At 43.8% G+C, this 16,757-nt stretch overlaps 1 long non-coding RNA gene across 1 annotated transcript; it reads left to right on the forward strand.

The window, feature by feature from the left end:
- Positions 1–3,330: 3,330 nt before the first annotated feature.
- Positions 3,331–9,820, forward strand: LOC125291993. Its single transcript, XR_007193115.1, has 3 exons — positions 3,331–3,493; positions 7,399–7,468; positions 8,065–9,820. It is a non-coding gene; the product is annotated as an uncharacterized LOC125291993 (long non-coding RNA).
- Positions 9,821–16,757: the final 6,937 nt, after the last annotated feature.

Genomic DNA, 16,757 nt, shown 5'->3' on the forward strand with positions numbered 1-16,757 from the left:
CTTTATCACAATGACCAAATAGCCTAACTATTTCGCAATCCACATTATGCACGCTATTGTAAATGTGTAGGCCGAGACGTACCTCATTAGCCTACGATGCGGACAATTCGAGATAAGTGTAGCCTACAACATCTTCCACCTCGAGAATCAATCGGATGGTATGTTGGCTTCATAAATACTTAAAATGTTTAAATTAGTTTTAACAAATAACAATTTACATTTCGTTTCACATCAGTGTGCTTTTAATTGAAAGTGCATAATGCAGAAGACACACACATGTTGAGTAGACTACTAATATTTTTTTTTAGTTTTCATTTTGTTGTTAAATGTTAAGGGTCTCGGGCGAGCATGTAAGATCCTTTTACGCATGATATATGCGATTTGTTTCCCAAATTAAAACAGACAATTGGGCTGAGAGTCTGTGCCAAAACCATGATATTTGATAGATCTTACTCACCTACGATAATCTCCAGTGAGTGTATCTCGAACAATTCGTTCATGCTCAAATCAGAATTGAGGCGTCGAATTCGAAGCTGTTAAAATGTACTACCAGAGATCGTTGGACACTTCAAATAGCCTATTTAGGCTATATAATCAAGTCGTCTGAAATTAGCTTGTTTGATGGAAAAACTACATAATTTTAAGGTTTGTTAAACAAGCAAAACTGTAATGGATTTTCCTCGGTTATTTGGTGGTTGTCCTAGAAAAATGTGTCTAACTAATTGTTTCATGTATGCTAGCTTGTAGGTAAATATCGGTTGGCTAATTAAATGCATACTATTTATGTCAGCCAAATTACAATGCATTTTAAGATTTTGCGCTGTTATATCTCTCCAACATTTGGGCTGTATTTACGAATGAAACGATTCAAAACAGATAAATAAATACTTATCTTCCTCTCTAAACTGAACGCTTGTCGTATCTCTTTCTTGTGTGCTCTAACTAGCAGTTAAATAAAGCCCACTTCGGAGGGAGTCATCGTTCATGCTTTATCCATCTGTTAAAATAGCCTAGAATTTGTATTTCTCGAAACGCTTCACATGTTTTCCAGGCTACGGAAAGGCTGCACACGGGCCTGAAACTTGCACCTGTGCAAAAGGCTTGTAAAGTAAAAAAAAAAAGCAACTTAACAAAATGCAAAGTTGAGGCACTCGACATCACATCCATCCCACCCGCTTCAGTTCGGGTGACGTCTATGTTTTCTCTTTCTCTCGTCAGTGTGTTTGGGTGAAAAGCGCGTGCAGGTAGGCCTAATCTGTGGAAAAAACGTGACAGCTTCTCCTCAGCTGTGTCAACACCCCGCGCGGTCCATGTGTTTCCCCCGCCAGAAAAAGCTGAACGTTTTCAAAATCAAACTTCAGAATGGGGCTCACTTCTTCAAAATAAAGCGTTATAACAACTTTTTGCGACATTCTGGACCGGTTTCCCTGTGATATTCATCGAGCCTACAGCGTCTTTCAATGGAGGTGGTCATTACAGCTCGCTTTAAGGACTGTACTGTCTTGATCCATGCGAGCAAACCGGCCCTTTAGCCGATATGCGATATTACCTCTTAAGACAGCAGCTTTTGAGTAGGCTAGGCCTATTTGCGCAGACGCAGAGTTTAAGTGTTGAGGAGTTGTGACAGAACACAGGGCCTACTCCACTCATTCAGTACTGCTCAAATTAGGTGACATCATAGGCCATGTGAACTGTGAAGCATATTTGGAAATTGTATTATTCACTGTTGAATATTCTGTTTCATTAATAGGCCCACTGGTAAACTAAATGGTGCTGCCATCATGGTATAGTCAACTTTAAATGGATCACAACAGGGTCAGATGGGTTCCATAGTCAGATTCTATTTGGACTAATTAAGATTTCTTCACTTTACTGACCAAGGATTTACAGGTTATGTTTCACCCACAGGGCAAGTAAGACAGAATAACTCTATTTAAGAAACTCTCTCTCTCTCTCTCTCTCTCTCACACACACACACACACAGAAAGAGAGAGAGAGAGAGAGTATGGGTGTGTATGTGTGCAGGCAATTTTATTGCTTCAAAGTTGATGTTCTCAGCATTTAAATGGGATCTAAGTTTAGCGACACAGCTGCACCGCTGGCTGACGGTAATTCATTTATTTTAGTCATCACTTTATTCCATTAGCTAAAGCACACCGCCATGTCCAAATCTGTCGGCGTGAACAGAGGGTGGCTCTCTTTCTGAAGCGGATGGTGCGCTTTGGAAAAAAAGAGCTCCATGCGCCAAACCAGATTAGACACCAATGCTTATTCGTTATAGCCTACCAAATGACCATCACCAACTGTCTGCCGAAGAAGCAGACAGAAAAGTTAATCTATTTGGGCTATTTTTTGTGTCTCCGTCATGGCACACACGCGAAGTTCATTAAGGCTCGACTTCTGTTCAGGCGTAATTAAGGTTTCGTACATAAACTAGTTTATTGGTTGTTGAGACATTTACACTACAATATGAGGAATGTCATAATCATCGGTATAACGAGTCCATTCTCGCGGATCAATAGCCTAAACAGGCATTTCCCTTCGAATGTACTTCTTAATGGAACTTTCCCGTTGATGTCTGAATTACAAACTTGAACACATCACAAATCGGTTTGGCGGACAGTTGAGTTTAGAGAAACGAACGGAGAATACGAAAATAAGTCTTTACACTCCGCTGGGCAAGTGAGGAGGACGTAGTTAAGAAGCGAATAACAGACAACACAGCATTGCGCATAGATTGCCGTTAGTGTCACAAAACTAAAAATCAGAAACACATCGTGAAGTGTTTCATTCCGCAAGGCTGATGCTTAAAACGGTGACTGGAGATGGACTGTTTGAGCAGACCTGTGATAACAACTTCCTGATGCAACTCCACTGTAACCACAAAACCTCACGGCTCGACACAACCAATATTCTCTAACAAGACCTCGCGCCCCTTTGTGCCTGTTCTTCGTACATCTGTAGTCGAATTTAAAAAGCTGACATGAGAACTGCTTAACTCATGACCACACTGGCTATGTTTCTATACACACAATGAGTTATAAGTGCTCGTCAGAGTGGAAGTGCCGTGGCGTTTCCATAGTCTACCGGGTCCCAATCGGCTACGCGATGTGCGCATCCCGCTCGGACGATTCCCATTCCTTGGAAAACAGATGTTGATAGTAATAATCGGTTGACCGTGGCGGTGTGTTATGTCTGATTGGTTTCTGGTCTTTATAATTGGATGTTTAAAGTTGTTTTGTCCCGTGTAGCCCATGCGAGGTCGCGCGCTCGGTCGTTTTGTATTTCTCTCGTGAAGTGGCAGTGCACCGCTCCGCCTCCTGTGCGCGCAACATTGTAGCTAGCTACGTATAAATACTGGAACAAAAAGAGAACTTCCTCAACAGCGACTGTTGTAACAACAGTAAGGGGGGGACAATGTCCGTGTTGGTTTGGGACTTCAACCATTATGTTTTTACTCCGTCTGTTTTGATAGACGGAGTATTTCACCTAGGTAAGTAATCATACCGATTTCTTTAAAGGTAATTTATCGGGGATGCCCTGATTGTGTGTGCGATAAACATGGGTTGGCTAGTCTTCCGCATCAAACAGCGATTGATTGTAAACAGCAGAGTTTGTGTTCGACCTGTTTGGGGGTGCAGTTCTTCAAACATGTCATGAAACATGTCTCTGTTCAATTCACAGATTCTTTTGTGTCTACGCCTAACAATTAAAGGAAGCATTTGAATTATTTCTCACCAAGCATTTCAAGAGGTCCGTGTCTGACTGGGACACTATTAACATAGTATATGCATTCACGGTGAAGCCAGTGTCACAGTGTTGTTTTTGTTTTGCCGACTGTTCAGTTGAAAGATCTTATGGGGTAATCTAGGATTCTTAACAATATGGCATAGTAATCAGGTGGCCTCGGTAAAATGACAAGTTAAGTAAAGTAATCTGATATTTATCCCGTCTAGCTAAAAGTGTGAAATGTGATGGTTTGCTGCAAGTCTGAGCGAAGAGTCGAGTTGCCGGTTGAGTTGTATGAGACGGTGCTGAGTGAACAATCGACATGCCCAAACTCTGAATGAACGCACAAGTTTTAGCTTTCAGCAAAACAACCTAGTTAATTTTTGTTTGGTTATTTTCTGGTACGGAGGAGAGGGGAAGAGAAGCTGCGTGTGTCTTATGTCTTTTGTTGTTGATCTCTTCTGCGCGTGAACAAAGGAGTGCTTAGCCTCGGCTCGTGGAAAGCTTGGCAGGCTGTTTACAATAATAACACCAAACCCCATGACGTCAGCTGAGTGACAGCTGCCTCTGCCACTGCACAGGCTGCCTGTGCATCAGCAACATGCTATATTTGGAAAAGGGTTACGTCACCTGAGACGAGCTGTAAAGGGGCGGGGTCAAAAAGGCTGGGCGGGATTTGTCTGGACTTGTCTTTCTCTCTCTCGCCCTCTTTCTCTCGAAAGAGATACAATACATATATATTGCAATCTTGTCAAAGACATGTAAACATACAGTCGGTGAACATGGAAAGTGAATGAAGTAGGGCATATTCTCAGCAGAAAGTATCCAAAGCACATATGCTGTCTGGTTTGTATTGTGAAACTGAACTGATAACCTTGAGAAAGCCATGCACCCCCTCTCAGTCTGAGTGAGACTAAATTTAAACTTACAAACTTTCACACATTTTCTTTTGTGTGTATGTGTGTGTGTCTGTGTGTGTGTGTGTGAGAAAGATGGATTTTTTAACAACTGATTGAGAGCAAGATAAACATGTTCTTTATCAACTGAATGCACAAAATGTTTAATTCCATCAGTGTTGTCTCCAGGACCTGGGCCTGGTGTAGATATGTTGGGCGTGCATGCACACCATGGGCATAGGCCTGTTGTAGATATGTTGGGCGTGCATGCACACCATGGGCATAGGCCTGGTGTAGATAGATGTGGCCCAGTCTGTCCCAGAGAACCCACTGTCCCTCGGGTTCAATTCCCGAACGTATCTGTGCCCCCCAACCAGCCCTGGGTTAAATGACTGGCTCTGGTTTCCAAACATGGTGCCCCAGTCAGTCAAACCATAAGAGCGAACTCTCACAAAGACCCAATGCTGTTGCTGGCTGGGGTTAGGCCCACTGTGCTGTTGCTGGCTGGGGTTAGGCCCACTGTGCTGTTGCTGGCTGTGGTTAGGCCCTGTGCTGTTGCTGGCTGGGGTTAGGCCCACTGTGTTGCTGGCTTGGGTTAGGCCCAGTGCTGTTGCTGGCTGGGGTTAGGGCCACTGTGTTGCTGGCTGGGGTTAGGCCCTGTGCTGTTGGAATACTGATGTTGAGGGGGGGAGCTGCAGCTGCCCGGCCTGGCCATGTACCGGTCCCAGTGTCGACTGGAACCCAGAGTCTGATTCCAACCAGTCATTTTCCAATCATCTCGCTCTCTCTCTCTCTTTCTCTCTCCCATTTGCTTCCTGTCACTCTCAGCTATGCTATCTGCATGAAGGATATGGTGTGGAAAATATGACTTGAACTCCTATGAAGGATTTGAGTGCATATAGTGTATGCCAAACAAGCTGAAGACAAAGGCCACTGAATGTAAAGATAGAGATGGTGTGATTGTGTTCCACCATAGTGAAATAGTGGCTCCATAATGTTGCTGCATAGGGTGCCACCATATTATGTTGCTGTATAGGGTGCCACCATATTATGTTGCTGTATTATGTTGCTGTATAGGGTGCCACCATATAATCCTGCTGTATAGGGTGCCACCATATAATCCTGCTGATTAGGGTGCCACCGTATAATCCTGCTGTATAGGGTGCCACCATATAATCCTGCTGATTAGGATGCCACCATATAATCCTGCTGTATAGGGTGCCACCATATACAGTAATCCTTCTGATTAGGGTGCCACCATATAATCCTGCTGATTAGGGTGCCACCATATAATCCTGCTGTATAGGGTGCCACCATATAATCCTGCTGATTAGGGTGCCACCATATAATCCTGCTGTATAGGGTGCCACCATATAATCCTGCTGATTAGGATGCCACCATATAATCCTGCTGTATAGGGTGCCACCATATACAGTAATCCTTCTGATTAGGGTGCCACCATATAATCCTGTTGATTAGGGTGCCGCCATATAATCCTGCTGTATAGGGTGCCACCATATAATCCTGCTGATTAGGGTGCCACCATATACAGTAATCCTTCTGATTAGGGTGCCACCATATAATCCTGCTGTATAGGGTGCCACCATATAATCCTGCTGATTAGGGTGCCACCATAAACAGTAATCCTTCTGATTAGGGTGCCACCATATAATCCTGCTGATTAGGGTGCCACCATATAATCCTGCTGTATAGGGTGCCACCATATAATCCTTCTGATTAGGGTGCCACCATATAATCCTGCTGATTAGGGTGCCACCATATAATCCTGCTGTATAGGATGCCACCATATAATCCTGCTGTGCCAGGTCCCATACAGTACAAAGCCTGGAAGAGGCATGTTCACTCTTCAGTGTGAATCTGATCAGACTAAGAAATGATTCACGCTTCCCCTTCGGATCATTCCTGGACACCTGCAGGACTGTAGGGAATCATGTCAGTGTCTCAACTCGTAGGGGCCAATCATATCAGTGTTTGATACTCACAGGGGTCAATCATATCAGTGTGTCATACTTGTAGGGGCCAATCATGTCAGTGTGTCATACTCACAGTGGCCAATTATGTCAGTGTCTGATGCTCGCAGTGGCCAATCATGTCAGTGTCTGATTTTTTTTCCACAGACAGCTGAATATTTGAAACCAGTGTGTCAGTGTGTATGTACACTTACACTGACATTTATTAATTTGGCGATTTATAGTGTTGAACAACAATCAAGCATAATTACAGCAATACCCTGTTCTTTTACCTTAAAATAACTGCATCAAGCTCATTGCTCATTAAGGAGAATGAGCCAATGTGGTTCCGGAACGCCTGATGTTCTTGCGGGTAGGAAAATGCCTGTTTAGTCAGTTGTAGACTAATTTGGCTACCCTACCCAGCATGTTGAAAATATATGAAAGGGGAAATTCCTATGTTGTGCTACTTAAACATTTCTTCATTTGGCAGACGCCTTTATCCAAAGTGACTTACAGTGTAGGACAACAATCAAGCATCATTAAGTCGAGACACCTGCTGAGAGTAAACACTAAGTAGCCTACTACTTACAACGATCCACATGACACAGAGCGTAGACAGAAGAAGTGCACAGTACAGAAGTGTAGGTGTGAAGTCCCTTTCAGTGTGAAGTGATTTGCACTGCGTTAGCCGCTGGGTTCTAGGGCAAAATAAATAGCCTAGTAGTTGTCACAGCACACTGCCATCAAAATTCACCACTATTGAACTCTGACTATGGTGTGTGCAATCTTGCTTGTTTCAGAGCACAGAAGTGCCGTTGCTGTGCTGTACCCGCTGGACAGTGTTCCGAGTGTTCGGGGAGCTGTAGAATGGTAGGTGAGTTCAGAAGAGACGAGTCTGAGAGAGCTTCCTGAAGCTAGAGCTTGGACTCCACTGCTCTCTGTACTGCATGTAGTATGTGTGAGTTAGACCAAGGATCTGGCCACTGTGTGTGTGTGTTGTGTCTGTGTTTGTGCGAGTTTGACCAAGGATCTGGCCACTGTGTGTGTGCGTGCGTGCCTGCGTGCAAGCATGCCTGCGTGCGTGAGTGCATGCGTGTGTGTTGTGTTGTATAAGTATATATACTTGTTTGATCCCATGAGGGAAATTTGGTCTCTGCATTTAACCCAATCGGTGAATTAGTGAAACACAAACAGCACACAGTGAACACACAGTGAGGTGAAGCACACACTAATCTCCGGTTACAAGTACAGAGTGCTAACCAGTGGGCCACGGCTGCCCAAAAATTGTTGTGTTGTGTTGTGTCTGTGTTTGTGCATGTAGTATGTGTGAGTTGGACCAAGTGTCGGAGCAGCAGGTCCTTCTTGTGGTTTGTCAGGATTTTAAAATGCCTGTCAAAAAATCTATGGATCTATGGATGAAAGTTTCTGGTAGCATCTGACATTCTTTTTTTGATTTTTACTTTCAGTATTGTTGGATGTGCGTTTCAGTATTGTTGGATGTGCGTTTCAGTACCGCTTTTCCCACCACAGAGAGAAGTCTCTCGCTACGACCTGTAGGAAGGCCCTCTGGACATACGCGCACTGCGTCAACGCAGGACCGTATGTTGAGTGAAGGAAGTGACATACTCCTGCGTGCTCATTTACGCGCGTTGAAGACGTGCATCATTGGCGCGCAGTCACATATGTCAGGAGGCGCATGACAAGCATGGCGCGTTGATGATCGCGTGCCACACGCACGGGACACAGACACAGAGCTCCAGCTGCCCCTTCCCCACGCGCTGTAGGCCGAAGCAAAGAACTTATGCAGACAGCAATATCATGCCCTTTTTTAAGCTCACAGTAATCAGCCTGGCCTCAAAACATTACCAGCTGACCAAGAATTCACCTGATAACCACTCCATTACTGCCAGCCTCTCACTCTCCAGTTGTTCATGGGGAAATCCCTGCTGCATACCTGCCGGTGCTGGATCGAGGGCTGCCCACTACTCCACATGTGTGTGTGTGCTGAGCTCCTAATGTGTTCTGGAGCTCACAGATCCTAGTGTGTGTCTATATGTGTGTGTGTGTGTGTGTGTGTGTGTGTGTGTGTGCGTGTGTGTGTGTGTGTGTATACTGCCTCTGGAATGGTGAAATGCAGAGAACACATTTCCTTCGAGGACAAATAGAGTACTTAACTTAACAGGCCCCCCCGCCCCAAGGCCCTGATTGGACTGGATACCAAAAGGCCCTCACTGCAAGGGCAACAGTATCCCAGCATGCTTTTCTGCGTGGATCTTAGTACTCTGATCAGTGATGTGCACAGTGAAGCTGAGGTCTGGGAGCTGGAGCAGACATCATCTGGGTAGTTGGGTTGGTGTTAAAACAAGACATTTGAAGGGCTGTGCAACCCAGTGACCCAATGGTCCTATCATGAATCAGTTAGTTACACACACACACACACACACACATTACCTGTCTGGTCTTTTACACTGCTCACCAAAGAGCTTATTAATGTCAGGCACACTTCTGGACACTATGCTGCTCCTCCATGCAAGTTACTTTCCTCCTTCAACTGTGTGAATTTCGTGTCTGCAGGTCTGCCGTCCATCTCTTTGTCTGATGCTTTGGCCTGTCTTGTTTCCTCTCTCTACAACATTGCATAAGGTGTCTGATGCTTTGGCCTGTCTTGTTTCCTCTCTCTACAACATTGCATAAGGTGTCTGATGCTTTGGCCTGTCTTGTTTCCTCTCTCTACAACATTGCATAAGGTGCCTGATGCTTTGGCCTGTCTTGTTTCCTCTCTCTACAACATTGCATAAGGTGCCTGTATGCTGCAAAAGTGAAGTAAAGTCACTGGTAATTATCAGCCGTTGTTGTCCAAACTGACGCTGGCTCGCTATGGCAGCTTTGGGGTTAGATCTTGGGCCAACCATTGATGATACTGCTGCTTCACCACGTCAGAAACAGAAGTGTAATACTATGCAGTAAAACTATGTATAAAACTGTGTGTAATAATGTAATAATATAGTATTCAACTGGTATTGTTATTGATTCAGTAGCCCATATTCAGCTTTCATCAGAGGGTGCTCATGTCATACCAGATATTTGGTGGCTAACAGGAGCGGACAGTGTTCTGGCAGGTTGCCATGGTGACTTCACAACTATTTTAGTTAAATTGACCAGTTGTGGAGCTCAAGTGTGTAATTTTGAGGGAGCAAATGTCATTAAATTAATCTGACAGTTGTTTGTGATCTGTTTGTGTAACTGTTATTAACCTTTAGGCCGAAATGAACAGTTAGCTGTTCATATACTCAGGGGCGTCTGACTGGGGCTAAAACCAGTACTGATTACTAGGGCCCCAAGGGGAGGAAGGGCCCTTGAAAAGTCTGGAATATATTTGATTATATTTATTATAAGGGGCCCATCAGGACTGCCTATGCATAGGGCCCAGGATCTTGTGCTACGCCATATACCCACTACTCACTGCATACATGGCAAATCTTGGTTATGAGAAAGGATGTAAAATTCTTGGTGACCCACGTAGGATGTCCACTCTGTAACAAGTTCCTGCTCAGTCAGGTAGAATAGCATCCAGCTCCAGTTTGGAGTTGACTCCTGATCACTGTCTGGTGTTTGTTTGCCGATGGGCAGTAGCTTAAAACTTATATTTAAACTTATAAGTTTTATAATGACCTTTTGTCATTTCTGAAGTTACATTTCAGGGTGACTGTAATCATTAGTGGTGTCAACAAAAATCGATTCGGCGATGCATTGCAATGCGTGCACGATTCAGCATCGATGCGGCAACGTGCCATAATAAATTATGTCACTGTTTATTTTCTGGCCTTGAGTGGACAATAAAGTTGTGAAGTTTCAATTACTTCTGGGGGCATTTCCGGAGCAACGTTGTAATGACATGCGCAGCCTGTAGCTACATGTTAAGCGGCAGCACTAGCTAGCATAACAACAACACTAAAAACTAAAAACTTAAAACTGAGCTTAAATTGTTCAATACATGATTTCATAACAGGCCAAATATAAAATAAATGTTAAATATATCCTTGATATCTAAATATTAGATGATCAGATGATTTACAGTTCTATGTAATGTGCCATGTTTCATGTTTTTGTAATGTTTCATTGGCTACAGTGATGCAGGTCTACTGCTGTGAATAGGCTAAATACAACTTTGATCATTTTATAGCCTACTACTGTATAGTTAACTTTGGCCTTGGTGCCCTGACATGTGGCCTTTGTGCCCCCCACCAAATATGCCCAACTGAAGGCCAAGTAGCCGTGCCCCTAAAATGGTGAAATTCCATTATTTAATGACATTTATGTCAAAGATACAGGAGAGTGATAATACACACATAGCAGCCAATAAAATCTGTTTAATATCTGACGGCTTGTATTGCCTCATGACCTCAAAATTTGCCTTGTTGTGTGCAGTAGAATTTTGATGCATCGCAATGCATTGCAATACATCGTATAATCGAATTGAATCGACCTGGTGAATCGTAATCTAATCGAATTGTGAGGGCAGTGTCAATGCACACCCCTAGTAATCATGCAGTTGTGACTCTCACACACGCCATGGCTTTATATTTATGGCCGGCCTTATGCACCTTGGACAGGATTAGATCAGCTGATGGTCAAGGAGTTAGAAGAATGAGTGAGCAATGGAGAGAAGATCCATGATGTGTGGCTCAGATGAATAAAAACTACACTTCTTCCTCTGCTGCTGACCTGAAAACGTATAGGCTACTGCTGCTAGATTGCAGACTCCCAGACTGCCTAACAGCCACAGCTATTGCTTTAGCCATATTTCTTACTTCCATTGACCGTGGTTTCTTATTCCAACCGTGACGGTTAGTGTTTCAGTATAGAGAAGCCTGCGCGTGGTCGTGTGTTTGTGGCGCTGAACCGTTTGAGTCAGGATAATTGGATTGGGGCGTGTGCGATCGCGAGCCCGACGTCTCTCAGCTCTCCCAATCATTCCGCTCGATGCCTGTGGGGTGAGCGAGTCACTCGTGCAATCCCTTCACAGCACCGTCCGTGGCAGACCGGCGGCAGCAGCAGTAAACTGCAACTGGCCGTTGAGGAGCAAGTCCTAATTCATTCTTCTTGTTTCTGTCCTTTACAATCAAGTAGGCTTTTAACAGCGTCTGATAAGTCGAATGTCTTAAGACGAGTATCCCCAGTCCAACACAACAATGAATTCGGCTGTTCCCCTTCAAGACAGTTAAATGCGATACATGTGGGTGAAGCTACAGCCAAAAGAGCAATCGTGGTTAATTTCAGGCGAAAACACAAAATTAGACGAAGTGGAACAGTGCATTTAATCCCCAGCTACTGTTAATCGCAATGTTTTTGCAAGCACAGCCAGCCAATAGAGCGGTTTGAAAATCGCTGGTGAACATCACCACGCGCGCGCACGCACGCGGGCGCGCACACAGAGAGAGAGAGAGAGAGAGACATGCACACGCACGCAGACACAAGCGATCTACAGTAGCCTACCACTACCAACAACCACTGACATTTCATCAGTGACATCTTTCTGACGCCACCGCTTGTTCAGTGGCCCCTGGTTTAGCCTTTCATATCAGTCAAATATTTCCCAATCTCTGAGACGCAAATATATAGCCTACATTTAAATAGCATAGGCTACTCAGATACAGAGCTCTGTCTGGTTGGAATTGACCAGCTTCCCTTAAGCTTTGCAACGATTTTAATGCTCAGATCCAGACTATCCTGGAATAAAAAATGAAAACTTATCCATGGGTGTGCAAGTGTTAAATTTTTCTCCGTTATCCGTGTAGAGCTACTGTACGTGGGTTGCTACCCGGTTTGAGAGTGCATTTCTGTTAGCCAATCTTTGACCGGGGGCTCAGTCCCACTCTGACCAATTAGAGCAGGGGGGAGGCTCCAACGAATTTGAATGAAGAGTGGAGCTTTCGGCGCCATTTTCGAGTGAGCGGCGATTGCGGCAACAGCAGCGGAAAGCGTCTCCGAAACGCAAGGAAGCTTCGGTGTAGATTGACTACAGAAATGACACATATTTTTTCCTTTTTGAGTTGTTTGCTAGTTGTTGGAAAAAATCGCAAAAAATGTTTATCGTTTTCAGGAGTTTGAGAGCAGTGGAAAATGTGTTAAATAAGGGAGGAATGACGGCAAATTGTATGTTGGAGACGTTAGATGGTGTGCTGGCTAGCTGTTAGCATCGTTAGCCAGACGAAAGGAGTGTCTGACTTCTGACTGCAATACAGAAGTGCTTGCATTTTTTGTTTTCTTTTGAAAAATCACAACAATTCAGAGGATCAACCTAAAAATACCTAAAAATTCTCAAAATTAGTTCATACTTAGGTGAGTATAGTCAAGGTATTTCATGGAAATATTTTGGGTATTTTTGGCATATTTTAATGTACAGTTTGAGCGGGATTGCCGACTCTGACTGTGAACCACGGAAATGCACTGCCTGCAAGCCTGTCAACCACATCACAGCCTACCACCTGGACCTCTTAAGCGTTTTTCCTCTTTCCCTGAATTCAGTTTTAGTATTTTGGAAATTATTTTAGTCAGATGGATCAGTTTCTAAGACACAAATGTCAAAATGATTATAGTAAAAAATGACTTCACCGAATGCGGCATTTTTTTATGCCGTGGACTTCCCAGATTGCAAAACTTTTGAGGTAAGTGCATCTCTTACTTCAGTGAACTGTACGTTTAGTGCAAAATTCAAACGGACGCCTGTATTCTGGGGTAAAAGTCTGATGGGAATTTTGGAGCAAATGCGATACGGAATAGGAACAATTTAGCAATTGGGAGCTGCGTTAGACATACACGTATTTAAGCGAAGAAGGTGGCAGTGAAATGCTCCTGTAAGCTTTTTCTCTTCGCTTTTTCTATTTTTGCATAAGTAATACATGTGAGTAGGCTACGTTCAGACCTTGCTGACTTGGCTTCCTAGCTTATGGTTGAAACGGAGTTCCATTTGAGACAAAGTGTGTGTACACGTCACAATGTAACAATCTGCTGTATCATATTGTTGCAACATTCTTCCTTTATGTATCTAATAATGGAACGTTTGACAGTCTGGCTTTGTCTGTGATTCAGGCCAAGCTGAGTGCGTCACAAGCACTTTTCTGTGCCAGAGACTTGTGCCTATGGCGATTCACGTTGCGACAGTATATGAGGGAAATGAATGAGAGCCTATACAGAGGAGATGGAGTTGAGTATAAGCAGCACCGTAGCTTGCCTTTCGAATGGCTTGTCACTTGTGAGTTAGGAGACTTACTCGTGAGGACTAAGTGGTGACTGTAATGCTGCAGTTTTAGTTGAAGACGTTGTGCTGAAAATTAAACTGCCCCCCTCACGTTCCCTCGGCAAATGGGGAAGGGGAAGTTAGTTTTTTCCCCCTCCTATTGATTTGGAAATGGTTCTTAGTCGAGGCAACAGTTACAGTGTTCATTCGCGTATCTGAGTGTTTTGTAGTCATTTCACTGTCCGTTGAAAGGGAAGTTTTTCCATTTTTATTTCTTAGAGTTGTACTTTAGCCCTGGAGCGTCACGGCGAGATGCTGCCCTCGAACAGGCCTGTCTGTCTAAGGATTTTCATTAATTACGTTTAACAGAAGATACTTCCACACGTATAGCTGCCTACATATCAATAATGTCGTACTTATCAGCTTAGGACCATATAACAAGGGACTATGTGTCCCTCAGCAATACTTTTAACTAACTGAATAGATTTTTTTTGCTCATGTTTTTATTATCTATTCCTTATCTGTCCTATTTCGACACATCTCACACGTTACCTGCGTGCGTGCGTGTGGATGTGTGTGTGTGTGATTATTGAGAGGCGGTGACCCGCGCTTTGTCTTAATTGATGTAAAGGTCATTGTCCAGAACATGTGATGTCAAGCCGGGGTCAGGCGATCCGAAAGCAGGGGGGCGTTCTCAGCTCCGCGGGAGGCATTCTATCCGTCTCCCTGTTCTTCATCGGCGATATTGCTGTCCCACGTCGGAATCGGCGATGGGATAGCCTTCAGCTAAATTTAGCACAGAGAGACGTGAACGTCAAAATCCAAACTTGTGTGTCCGTGTGGATAAGCAAGGGGGGGTAAAGCGGCAATATCTTTAAAAACGAAAGTTGGTGCCTGGGGCGCACGTCATGACGGCCTAATAATTTTGCCCAGAATAATTTGCCCCATTTCTTTGCCTTTAGACTAATGTTCAGTGTCTTGATGTAGCCAGACTGAATAAGTTACAGTGGAGTTTGCCTCGTTTGATTTAGCCTAACGTATGTGTGAGTTAAATGGATATGTTTAAGTATGATGCAGGAACACTTCAACCAGAAAACCCATTTGCTTTTCTATGCTGTTACCAATCACTTAGTCCGGTCTCTCGCTCTCTCTCTCTCTCTCTCTCTCTCTCTCTCTTTCACACACACACACACACACACACACACACACACACACACACACATGTACTTTGTTAACTGACACACACTGTGTGTGTGTGTGTGTGTGTGTTTTGAAGGGGAGGTCAGAGAGTGAGCGGCGCTTCAGCTCTCTCTGTACTAGCAGGGAATGCCCCCTGTGTGAAACCGCAGCTATGAGGTCCAGCATTGCCAGGCATGGAGCTGCTAAACACAGCAGGCTGAGGGGCTCCAGCTTACGTCCACGGCAGCAGGCGCTGGACGGATGGATGTTCGCTCCTCACCCAGATAGGCCTAGATCAGCCCATCATGGACTCGCATAGAAAATGCCTGGCCCCCTCAAAAAGCAGCCACATAGCTCCTAGGAGTGTGTGTGGCGGCCTGGGAATTGTGTTGGTGTGTGGTGTTGGTGGGTTTGGAACTGTGTGTGTGTATGTGGTGAGGTGGTGTGTGCGTGCATGTGTTGTGTGACGGTGTGGCCTTACGACCCTGAATTGTAGAATTAGGTGTGAGATGGATCGTGCAGTTTCTGTTTCCTGCTGTGTGTTTTTGGATGTGTGTGTGTGTGTGCGCGTGTGTGTGTGTATGTGTGCAATACTATCAGATTGGATGTGTGTGTGTGTGTATGTGTGCAATACTATAAGTTTGGATGTGTGTGTATGTGTGTGTATGTGTGCAATACTAGAAGTTTGGATGTGTGTGTATGTGTGCAATACTATAAGTTTGGATGTGTGTGTGTGTGTATGTGTGCAATACTATAAGTTTGGATGTGTGTGTATGTGTGCAATACTATAAGTTTGGATGTGTGTGTGTGTATGTGTGCAATACTATAAGTTTGGCTCTCAAGCCACAGTGCACTGTGCGGGCCACTCAATCTGCAGCATCAAGTCTGTTCTTTCATAACCATTAATTAAATACTATCTTCTGGTGGCATTAGCCTCTCTCTCTCTCTCTCACACTCTCTTTTGTCTCCATCTATGTGTGTAGTTTCTAAAGTCATATATTGTAGCCTAATTGAGAGAGTGGTCAATGTAGTGTCATTTCAGCCCAAAGGAAAAAGGATGTTTACTCTCAAGGCAGTTGTGCAGTATGATCTCTAGTCTGATAGTCATGTAACATGTGTTTTATAAGCCTTTAATATGGCAAATATTGAATATGCCCCCCCCCCCTTTTTTTTCTCTTCTGAATGTTGTTACAATATCAATAAGGACAGTTCATGGGTTGTGTATTAAGACAGGAGTAGAGTGTAGTTGATTAGAGAGATATGTTGGTTTAATACACTCGTGAAATACTGATAAATGTTCTTTGAGAGTGTTGCTAATTAATTTTATTTCCTGTTGTGCCATCCTTTTTTAAATGGCTGATGTAACTTTGTCCTTGGTAGCTGTTAAACTTTTATTGAATGAGGGGGGGACTTCCTGGTATGGTGAACTTTTCTGCAAGTGTGTAGATAAAAATTAAAGCAAAATGTTTCCACTGTGTACTAGCCTATACTTTTAGTTTGGTAACTTAATAGTACTTATTTGTTTAGATTTGAGCATTATATAGACATAAGAGGGGGTTTTGAAGTTTGTAGTCAAAAGTTTGATAGGATGCCATTTTAGCTGACAGATTTAACATGTACACCACAAAGAATAGGGTCAGTGTAGTCTGTTCTCGGAACCTAACTGATATTATCCAGTGGTTGGATAGGTTGTGTTTCTCTTGAAAGTTGCTGTACTTAGTTTTTTCCCCTTCTAGTAGT

The sequence above is a fragment of the Alosa alosa genome, chromosome 3 (assembly GCF_017589495.1).
Source record: "Alosa alosa isolate M-15738 ecotype Scorff River chromosome 3, AALO_Geno_1.1, whole genome shotgun sequence".
In the NCBI taxonomy this organism is placed as follows: domain Eukaryota; kingdom Metazoa; phylum Chordata; class Actinopteri; order Clupeiformes; family Clupeidae; genus Alosa; species Alosa alosa.